This window comes from Elephantulus edwardii, unplaced genomic scaffold, assembly GCF_000299155.1.
Source record: "Elephantulus edwardii isolate Elephantulus edwardi_28Jun2011 unplaced genomic scaffold, EleEdw1.0 scaffold00047, whole genome shotgun sequence".
NCBI classification, from domain to species: domain Eukaryota; kingdom Metazoa; phylum Chordata; class Mammalia; order Macroscelidea; family Macroscelididae; genus Elephantulus; species Elephantulus edwardii.
In genome coordinates, this window is record NW_006399797.1 from 16080509 (window position 1) to 16092434 (window position 11926).

At 41.6% G+C, this 11926-nt stretch overlaps 1 pseudogene; it reads left to right on the forward strand.

The window, feature by feature from the left end:
* The first annotated feature begins 941 nt into the window (after nucleotides 1-941).
* On the forward strand, nucleotides 942-2464 carry LOC102874960 (annotated as a pseudogene).
* The last annotated feature ends 9462 nt before the right edge of the window (nucleotides 2465-11926 follow it).

Sequence of the window (11926 nt, forward strand, 5' to 3'; positions counted from 1 at the left end):
GCCAGGGAATTTGGAGGACAGCTGCTTGGCTGACTAACTGCAAGAGATCTATCTATGTTTGTTTCCATTCCCAATAACAGATATTCAACAATATATGGAAATTATCTAACAATATCATTACTTGCAAGCAAAATACTGGTGAATATTATCTTTTAAAAATGGCTAGAACAATATATAAAGAGAGAACTACCGGAAGGTCAAGCTGGGATTAGAAGATGCTGTGGCACCAGGGATATCATTATTGATGCCAGTAGATTCTAGCTGAAAGCAGAGAATAGCAGAAGACTGTCTATTTGCATTTATTGACCATGCAAAGTATATGCCTGTGTGGATCATAACAAAATAAGGCTAAAATGTACAAGAATGGGAATCCAAGAACACTTAATTATGCTCAAGTGAAACCTATATCTAGACCAAGAGGCTGTTGTCCAAACAGAGGAAAGAACACTGCATGGTTTAAAATCAACAAAGGTATACATCAGGGTTGTATCTTTGTTATCCACAGTTATTTAGGGAAACAGATTGGCAAGATTTCTCCCATCTGCACCATATGGTTTCCAGACTTGCCTGAGGTTCAACATCTGTGCAGCAGCAGGAGGAAGCATGGATGGAAGGATTTTGTGGTACAGGCCTGGTAGTGTAGCACATTATTACATCTGCTTGCACTCCACTGTTCGGAATTCAGTCGCATCTAACCACACAAGGAGCCCTGTTGATGTTAGTAGGTTATAGGTTGGGCTGCAAAATGTTTGGCTCCTTTAGTCACTCAATGGGAAAAAGATGACAGTTTGTTCTTATTAAGACTTTACATCCTCACAAAGGCTATGAGACACGTCTGGCACCGGAGCTCAGGTTCCAGAAAAGGTGAAGGGTTGTAGTGGCGGGCTTTGCATGAGTTGCTTTTCCTTTCCTGATCGAGAGACGTATTTTACCACAGCACCATGGTTGAGGAGGTACAGACACATTCTGTGCACACACTTGTGTTCAGAGCATTGAAGAGGACTCATGACATGTTTATTGCTAATAATGGAAAACCTGTGCTTTGTATGAAGAAAGCCACAACGAAAAATGGTCATCAAGCTTTGTATTGAGGATGGTCCTGTGTTGCATATGCCTCCTTCAAAAGAAAATTATGAAGAGAAGGGCCTTAAAAATTCAACAGATTCACAAGATCATCAGCAGTATCCTACCAATCAAGGGCAAGAAGTTGAATATTTAGTGACAGGTACCCACCTATATCTACCAGGACCTGGGGTTTTTTTTACAACAGATACCAAGATTCAAAGATGCCAATTGAATCAGCTGCACAATCTTTAGCAGTAGCCTTACCTTCTTCTCAGACCAGGGTCAATGGAAGTCGTACTACTCCTAGTAGAAATACTGACATCCTGGGACTTCTGACCAGTCACAGCCTGCAGTGATGAGCTCAGCTGTGGAAGCTAGAAAGTCCAAGAACTCTGTAAGGCCCCCAAAAAACCCCTACAATGCTAAAACCCTAGTGACATCCACCATGGAAACTCTATAGGGTTATCAGTGGGCATCTTGGCTGGGTGCGATGTATTGCTGTGGAATCTGGTAATCAGTGGTTTGTCACTGGATCTGCCTACAGAACCATAAAGATCTGGGACTTAGCCAGTGGGAAATTAAAATTGTCATCGACTGGGCATATTAGTACAGTATGTGGTGTGATTGTAAGCACACAGAGCCCATACTTTTCTCTTGTGGAGAAGACGAACAAGTGAAATGCTGGGGTCTTGAATCTGATAAGGTTATACGACACTGTCATGGATGTTCAAGTGCTGTGTATGGCTTAGGTTTGCACTCAACAATAGATGTGCTGGTAACCTGCAGTCGAGATTCCACTGCACATATTTAGGATGTGCGGACCAATGCCAGTGTACATGCAGTCTCTGGACATACAAATGCAGTTGCTATAGTGAGGTGTCAAGCTGCAGAACTGCAAATGATTACTGGAAGCCATGATAGTACAATAAGATGTGGGACTTGGTGGCAGGTAAAACAAGAATCACACTTACAAATCACAAAAAATCACTCAGAGCGGTGGTTTTATATCCAAGACATTATGCATTTGCATCTGGCTCTCCAGATAACATAAAATAATGGAAATTGCCTGATGGAAGTTTCATTCAAAATCTCTCTGGTAATAATGCTATTATTAACACATGGACGGTGACTTCTGATGGAATGCTGGTATCTGGAGCTCACAACGGCACTATGCGTCTTTGGGACTGGAGAACTGACTACAATTTTCAGAGTTCATGCAGCTGTGTAGCCTGACTCTCTGGACAGTAAATCAGGAATATTTGCTTGTACTTTTGATTAGTCTGAAAGTCAATTACTAACAGATGAGGCTATTAAAGTGTACAGAGAAGATGATACAGCGAGAGAAGAAACACATCCAGTCAGTTGGAAACCAGAAATTATCAAGAGAAAGAGATTTTAATATTGTCTTCAAGGTGGTTCTGGTTTTGGATTTGTTTGCTTGTGTTTTTTGTTGGGTTTTTTTTCTCACTTCGATATTGAGGCTATTCATCCATTTTTCACCCTAAGAATATAAGGCAAAACCACAAAGTTGCTCAAATCATTGCTGCTTCATCATATTTTACAATAAACTCCTCCCTGCCCTTCGGGGGGCGGGGGGGGGGAAGACTTACAGCCTCCTCCCTAGCATTCCCCAACAGTTCTTAATGTGATTGCATGGATGTCGTGAACCAAATCTGAATTGTAACTTTGGGATTGACATTGGTGAACTTGCTGCTGTTAGTTGGCATCAAATCAGCACCAACTCATGCCAAATATATATGGTTTAATGTCAAGAAGACAAAGATTCTCACCACTAGACTAATTGGCAGCATCAGAATGGATGGTGAAGAGATTGAGATTGTTCACAGCTTTAGTTTGCTTGGCTCCACAGTCAACACTCACGGCACCAGTAGCCAGGAAATTAAAAGGTGTATTGCCATGGGAAAGTCTGCTGTTAGGGACCTCTCCAGAGTACTGAAGAGTAATGGTGTCTCTCTGGAGACTAAGGTGCATCTGATACAGGCCATGGTCTTTGCAATCACTTGTTATGCATCAGAGAATTGGACAGTGACAAGGAGGATAGAAGGAGAATTGATGCCTTTGAGCTGGAGAAGAGTATTGGGAGTACCATGGACTGCTAAGAAAACAAACAGATTCATCCTGGAAAGCGTTAAACTGGGTGGCTTCTTGGAGGCAAGGATTCTGAGGCTACGTCTAACATACTTTGGACGTGTTGTAAGGAGAGACCAGTCCTTGGAGAGGGACATCATACTTGGTAGGGTAGAGGGACAGCACAGGAGAGGAAGGCCCTCTATAAGGTGGACTGATTCAGTGACTGCGGTAATCGGGATGGGAGTGTCAGAGACAGTGCGATTGGCACAGGACAGAGCAGGATTTAGGGCTGTTGTACATAGGGTCACTATGAGTTGCAAGTGACTCAATGGCACATAACAACAACAACAACAACAGCCTCAAAAATTCAGCTGATTGTCACTGTGAATAGGAATCAACTGATGGTAGATTTTATTTTGGTTAGAACTGCAGTGAAGAGGCTTTGATGGTACAACAGGATCTGCTAACTGGTGGCCTAGTGGCAAAAAGTTGTGCTGCAATCCCAAAGGCACACAGTTCAAGGCCACCAGCTGCTCCATGGGAGAAGGATGGGCAATCTCCTCCCTTGCGACTAATTGCCTCTGAAAACCTGCTGGGAGGTCAGCTATGGGTGGATTCCAACTCGATGGTAAAACAACAACCACCTAAATGTTATTGGTTCAAACTCACCAGCTGCTCCATGGAAGAAAGAGGTGGCAATCTGCTTTTATAAAGCTTTACAGTCACAGAAACCCTGGGCAGTTTTATGTCAACTTGTTATGAGTTGGACTTGGATCTATGACAATGAATAGGTTTAGCTGCAAGGGAAGCTGAGAAATACAAACCAGCTAAAGACTAAAGAGAAAAAAAGAAGATGTTGTAACAGTTAACAACCAGCAGTTTTGTTGCAGAATGTCACCACAGATATTTCTAGGGTTCCTGCTTTCTCAAAGGCAGGTCTAGTGACACTGCAGAAAAGACCCTCATCCCTGGGAAAGAATGTAGGTGTTTGTTGGCACATCCTTTCAGCCCATCTCTGGTACCTACCAGAATTAGATCATTCCATGCTCATTGCAGTTTTCCACATCCCAAGTATGTCTCCTAGATCTCTGGGCTTTTCGGCTTCAGGAACTTCCTCAGAGTATGTATTTGTTGTTGTTATTGTTGTTGTTGTTGTTAGGGGCCATTGAGTTGAGTATGACTCAAAGCGACCCTATGAACAAAAGATCTGAAACCTGTTCTATCTTGCACCATCCTCACACTTCCTGATTCGCAAGATCCCATGCAGCAGTCACCATGTCAATCCACCCGGTTGAGGGTCTTCCTCTCTTATGCCTATCCTCCACCCTTCCCAACATCATGTCCTTCTCCAAGGAATAGAACCTCCTACCCACATGCCCAAAGTATGTGAGGTGAAATCTCATCCTTCCTGCCTCCAAAGAGCACTCCAGTTGCACCCTCTTCGTGACATATCTGTCCGTTCTCTTGACCATTCATGGGATGCTCAGTGCTCTTATCTAACACTACTGCTCAAAGGTGTCAATTCTTTTTTGTCATCCTTATTCATTGTACAATTCTCAGATGAATAGCTAATAATCGGAAAGACCATGGCCTGAATCAGACATGCCTTCATCCTCTAACTGACGTCATTACTCCTCAAATATTTTGGAGAGATGCCTAACTGCAGAGTATCCCAGTGCAAAACAGTCTAAAAAGTACATGGGAATAAATACCCTGGAGGCAAAACAAAAGTGGACAGAGCACTTCAGGGCCAAACAATCCTGCCCCACTCAGATCATGACCTACAGGAGTAGCAATCACAACAGGTGCAGCAGAAAACCAGAGAACTGATGTGAGAAAGAGCTGACCTTGGGACTGCTATCCAGGGAACCAGAGCTAGGAGCTTTCATTCAAGATTGTAGGAAGACTAGGTGGGGAGATGCCATATTTGGCAGGGCAAAGAGTATTTGTAACACTTGCCTAAAGCCCCAAGTCTGAAGGCTGAGGTTCCTGTGAGTACGTTTCAAAAGGTATCTTGACTCAGCAATTGTATCCTGCTGCCAACCAGCATTAAAGCCATTTGACTTCTTTAATAAACACCATAATCTTGGGAGAAGGGTGTCAAAGGGGTGAACCTGGGATACTTAGGTGGTGGTTGTTGTTCTTGTTGTTGTTATGTGCCATCAAGTCACCTGAAACTCATAGCAACCCTGTGTACAACAGCTCTGAAGCCTGCCCTGGCCTGAGCCAGTCTCACTGACTCCCGTTGTCCCAGTTACTGTATCAATCCATCTCATCCGGGCTCTTCCTCTCCTGTGCTGTTCCTAAACCCTTTCAAAGATGATGTCCTTCTGCAAGGATTGGTCCATCCTGGCCACGTGCCCAAAGTATGTTAGATGGAGCTTCAAAATCCTTGCCTCTGAGGAGAAACTTGGTTTCACATTCTCCAAGACTCTTCTCCAGCACTACAACTCAAATGCATCAATTCTTCAACTGTCATCCTTAGTCATTTTCCAGCTCTCTGATGCATAACAAGTAATTGCAGAGACCAAGGCCTGGATCAGGAGCACCTTAGTCTCTATACTGACATTTTTGCTTCTCAGTACTCTGAAATGTCCCTGAAAGCAGATTTCCCGGTGCTATTTACCTTTGATTTCCTAATTGCTGGTGCCAAGAATATCTATTGTGGAGCCAAGTAAGCTGCAACTGTTAACAACCTCAATCTCTTTCCCATCCGTCATGGTACTGCCAATTGACCCAGTGGTGAGAATCTTTGTTTTCTTGATATTGAGCTTCAACCATATTGAAGACTGCAGTCCTTGACCTTCTACAGCAAGCCCTTCATATTCTCCTCTGTTTCAGCAAGCAAAGTTGTGTCATCTGCATAATGTAGGTTATTGATGAGTCTTCCATGAATCCTGGTACCGCATTCCTCCTCTTAAAGCCCAGCATCTCGAATGATCTATTGTGTATATAGATTGAAAAGGTATGAAGACAAGATTCATCCCTGATGCACTCTTCCTTATTTTGACCCATGCAGTGTTTTCTTGCTCTGTTCTGAGGACTGTTTCCTGGTCCAAATATAGGTTTCACATGAACATAATTAAGTGTTCCGAGATTCCTATTCTCCTCAAGGTTAGCCACAATTTGCTGTGATCCACACAATCAAATGCCTTTACATAGTCATTAAAACACAGACATTCCTCTGGTCTCTTTGCTTTCTGCCAAGATTCATCTGACAGTAGTTATAATGTCTCTAGTGCCATGACCTCTTCTAAATCCAGCTTGTGTTTCTAGTAGTTCTCTGGTCATGTACTGTTTCAGTCAGGTTTTGTATGATTTTCAGCAGGATTTTGCTTGTGTGTGATATTAATAATATTGTTCAATAATTTCCACACTCTGTTGGGTCACCTTTTTTGGAACTGGAATAAAAGTTGATTTCTTCCAGTCAGTTGGCCAGGTTTCTTGGCACAACTTGGTGAGCATATCTAGGGCAGCAACTGTTTGTTGAAATATGTCAATTGGTATTCCATTAATTCCTGGAGACTTATTCTTTGCTAAGTACTTCGAAGCAGCCTGTACTTCCTCCTTCATCAACATTGCCTCTTGATGATATGTTGTTTCTTGAAATTCTGTGTCAACCAATTCTTTTTGGTACAATGACTCTGTATACTCTCCACTCTCCATCTTCTTTTAATGCTTCCTGAAGCGATTAATATTCTGCCCATAATATTAAGTACTGCAACTTGAGGCTTGAATTTGCTCTTTAGTTTCTTCAGCTTAAGAAATGCCACACAAGTTCGACCGTTTTGATTTTCCAGCTCCAGGTCTTTACATATTTCATCATAATACTTTGCCTTTTCTTCTTGGGCTGCCCCTTAAAATCTTCAATTCAGCTCTTTAATATTTTGATTTGCTTTGGCTTCTTAGTGCTCTAGTGCAATATTCAGAGTCTCTTTTGACATCCATTTTGGTCTTTTCTTCTCCCTCTGTCTTCGTAATGACCTTTTGTGTTCTCCATGGATGATATTCTTGCTGTCTTCCCACAGTGCATCCGGTCTTTGTTCATTAGTGTTCAAGGCCTTAAACTTGTTTCTGAGTTGTTTATTAAACTCAGGGAGGACAGACTCAAGATCAAATTTTGATTCCATGTATTTGATTTGAGCGTCTCTAGCTTTAATTTGAACTTTCATATGAGAAGTTGAAGGTCTGTCTGTTCCACACATAAACTGGAAAATGAATTAGGTAATGTATGCATACATTTTCATTAATGGTTTAAAATTAATTTTTTTATTGTACTATGGACTCGACAGCATTAAACAACAACAACAACAACACTATGGACATCAAATTTTTTAACCAGCATACTGCCAAGGCTCCTTAGTGTTAATACAGTGTTCGATAATTATGTTGCACAGTTCCTTTTCTCCTTAAACCTTGAGAAAAATGAAGATATTCAGGAAATAAAGTAATATCAAGGGAGTAGCCTTTAAAAGGAGGGAGGGGATAGGAAAAAGAATGAACAAAACAGGTGAATAAATGTGCCTGACTCTTGTCCTTTGGTGATTCAAAGGCACATCCTACATGGGTTTTCAGAAAGTTCAAAAAAAATTGAATCCTAACTGCCCACATACTTTTCATTGTTTGGGGTGGGTTTTTTTTTTTCTTATTCTCTGTCCTACTTCCTCTGCTCCCATATTCCTGCTTCCTTAGGTCATTCTCCAGATAAAACTCCTATACTCAAACTGTTGTTATTATGTACTATTGACTTGGAATCAACTCATAGTTAACCCTCCAGCAGGACTTAAATCACTCAGGAGGTGATTGTCCATCTTTCTCCCAGGAAGCAGCTGGCAGGTTAAAACCACATATCATTATGTTGGCAGTGCAACTCTACCAGTAAAACCACCAAAGCTCCCTAGACTCAAGTCAGAGGAGAGAAAAGGGAGAAATGACTCCAGAAATGAGAGTAATGAGAGTTAAATGTCTTACCTGAACTTTTCAGAAATTTAGAGAAACCCATCTAGAGAGCTGGAGCAAGATTTGTTCTGTGTTTCAGGATTAAGCCAAAGTGTGTAGAAGATACTCTTATGCTGCTCAGAAGTATACTTAATTATTCAGTCAGATACCTGACTGGATTCCTAGGAACTAGAGAATATTCTCTAACATAGGCAATTGTGCACTTGAAAGAAGAAGCCCCATTAGGAACTGAAAGAGCTATTAGTCTGGGTGCTTTGATTGTCAGAAATATACTCTCACAACCTGGCTTTAGGAAACAGATTTGTTGTGAGAAGACAAGGGACTTCCCAGGAATTCAATTGCAGGAAACATAATCAGACCACATGGTCACAGGGAGCCATCAGGCAGAGATTCTGCCTGTCTTTGTTTCTGGGACAGTGTGTTCTCTCAACTCTGCTGTATGCCCAATTGAGTCTCTCCAGACTGGCTTCTAGGCAAGTCTCTTAGCTTCTGCGTTTCCATAGCATCATATTTCTTATGGCTTTATATCCAAAAACAGACAGCAGCTTAGGCTTAAGCACTATATTATCATAATCTAGTACCTACTTCTTCAACTGGGGCTTGGTCTATGTGGAGGTAAGAGAAAACTGAGAAAGAAATAAAAATTAATATGGCAAGAAAATTAAGGTGGATACACTGTTAAGGTAGAAACTTGAGGAGAGAATGGCCTCAGCAGAATAGATCAATTGGCTCATTAAAGACCAAACTAAGTTAGGATGAGAGGTACAGGAGGTCTGTGGTATAAGCCAAGCTAGAAGGCCGAATTAGGACACCCGCTGGATGATATAATGGTTACCATGGTGGACAGTGTTTGGTGGAGCTCCCAGTGTAAGAAAGGTTTGAAAGCAGGAGTGGCATCCATTTCCTAAACAGCATGCCTCTGGAAACTCTGTGAACTTTGATAAATGGCAATGGTTGTGCCTTTTGTTCATGGGGTCACTGTGAGTTGTGCTCAATTCGATGACAATCAACAACAACAACAACTGGATGATAAAAGAAACATAAAGGTGAAATGACATAAAGTCAGTGGTGCCATTCCAAGACATCATGACATAAACGCAGTTGTGCCATGGCAACAACCCTCTACATGTGTTGTGACATTTTGGGCAACTAATAAAATCCATACCTTTTCAACCTGTATGCAGAACAGATTATCCGGGAGGCTGGGCTCTATGAGGTGAAATGTGGGGTCAAGATTGGTGGACGATTTATCAACAATCTGCGTTATGCAAGATGATACAACCCTGCTTGCTGATACTGAAGAGGACCTGAAGCACCTGCTGCAGAGGGTCAAGGACTGCAGCCTCCAATATGAATTGAGGCTCAATGTCAAGAAGACAAAGATTCTCACCACTGGGCCAATTGGCAGCATCAGGATGAATGGTGAAGAGATTGAGATTGTTCACAGCTTCAGTTTGCTTGGCTCCACAGTCAACATTCTTGGCACCAGTAGCCAGGAAATTAAAAGAGTATTGCCATGGGAAAGTCTGCTGTTAGGGACCCCTCCAGAGTACTGAAGAGCAATGGTGTCTCTATGGAGACTAAGGTGCATCTGATACAGGCCATGGTCTTTGCTGCAATCACTTGTTATGAATCAGAGAGTTGGAAAATGACCAAGGAGGATAGAAGGAGAATTGATGCCTTTGAGCTGTGATGCTGGAGAATAGTATTGAGGGTACCATGGACTGCTAGGAAAACAAAGATATTCATCCTGGAAAGGGTTAAACCGGGTGGCTCCTTGGAGGCAACGATTCTGAGGCTCCGTCTAACATACTTTGGACATGTTGTGAGGAGAGACCAGTCCTTGGAGAAGGACATCATGCTTGGGAGGGTGGAGGGACAGCGCAGGAGGTGAAGGCCCTCTATGAGGTGGATTGATTCAGTGACTGGGATAATCAGGATGGGAGTGTCAGAGACAGTGCAATTGGCACAGGACAGAGAAGCATTTAGGGCTGTTGTATATAGGGTTGCTATGAGTTGCAAGCGACTCGACGGTACATAACAACAACAACAACAATAAAATGCCCAAACGTGAGTGAAACAATAATAATATTTAAATACATAATATAAGAACCCTAGAAACTAGCAGTTCCAGAATTGTTTCATAAAGAAGTTCAAAGATGTCAGAGCTCTGATTCAGACTCTCTATCATTCCCTAATTAGATATTGTCCTAATGGTTACAAGATGACTGCAGTAGCATCAAATTTTCATGAGCTCCCATCTACAGAGTAAGTCATTTTCTTTTGAAAGACACCCTTTTATCATATAGGAAAACCTTTCCCCAAAGCTCATGACATACTTATTTTTAGGTGCTATTGGTTGTTTTTATTTAAGCCTCTTGTTTAGAGTCAACAAGACCTCGTGGAGGGTCTTTGTATTTAAAAGTCAGTTGTTATTATATTTGGGGGGAACATTCTTCTAAGTGGTACAGAACTCTTCTGTCAATTTGCTGTACTGAGGTAACCTGAGGTTGCTATGATTCTGAACCTTATGCCATTGCGATGTCTAATGTCATAACGGTAACATATGGTGGACAGTGTTTGGTGGAGCTCCCAGTTTAAGACAGGTTTGGAAGTAAGAGTGGCATCTATTTCCTAAAATACCTCTGGAAATTCTATGAACTTTGAGAAATGATGATAGTTATAGAAAGGCATCAGGTCTTTTGTTCAGAGGGTTGCTGTAAGTCGTGCGCGACTCGACAGCAATCAACAACAACAACAATTATCCTTAACAGGGTTATATGTCTAATCCTTAACCAGTTACTTAAAAGGAAAACTATGAGAGTAGAGTCTTTTTCTGTCTTGTTCATTATTGTATCCTAGAACTGAAATAAAGTACTTAACTTAAATATTTGTTGAAATAAAAGGCGCACATTGTAAGAGAAGTTATTTACAACTTATATTTTTGACAAATGATTTATATACAGAATATGTACATAACACCTAAAAATCAATAAGGATAAAACAACCTGACTACAACCTGACTAAGTGGACATAAATCTTGAGCAGGTATTTCACAAAACAAGATCTCGGTCATTAAACATATGAAAGGCAACTCAAGCTTAACACTTATCATGGAAAAGAAATTAAAAGGCAGAAAAGAGAGTGATTAGAAATAGTAAACCCACAGCTGAAGTGGGGAAAGTGTTGTCACACTGAGAAAATCACAACTAGTTTGAGGAGGACCTGAAGTGCTTGTTGCAGAAGGTCAAGGACTGTAGTCTTCAATATGGATTAAAGATCAACATCAAGAAGACAAAGATTCTCACCACTGGGCCAATTGGAAGCCCCATGTTGGATGGAAAAGAGATTGAGATTGTTAACAGGTACAGCTTACTCGGTTCCATAATCAACACTTTTGACACCAGATGTCAGGAAATCAAAAGATGAATTGCATTAGGTAAATCTGCTGTCAGGGCACTTTCCAGAGTACTAAGAAGTGTGCCTGATCCAGTCCTTGGTCTTTGCAATTACTTGTTATGCATCAGAGAGCTGGATAATGACTAAGGAGAATAGAAGATTTGATGCCTTTGAGTTGTAGTGCTGGAGAAGGGTCTTGAACATACTGTGGACCACCAAGAAAACAATTAGGTCTGTCTTGGAAAGAATGAAAACAGGTTTCTCCTTGGAGGCTAGGTATTTGAAGCTTCATCTCACATATTTTGGGCATGTGACCAGGAGGGACTAATCCTTGGAGAAGGACATCATGGTCAAAAGGGTGGAGATCCAGCGCAGCAGAGGAAGACCTCGGATGAGATGGACTGATACAGTA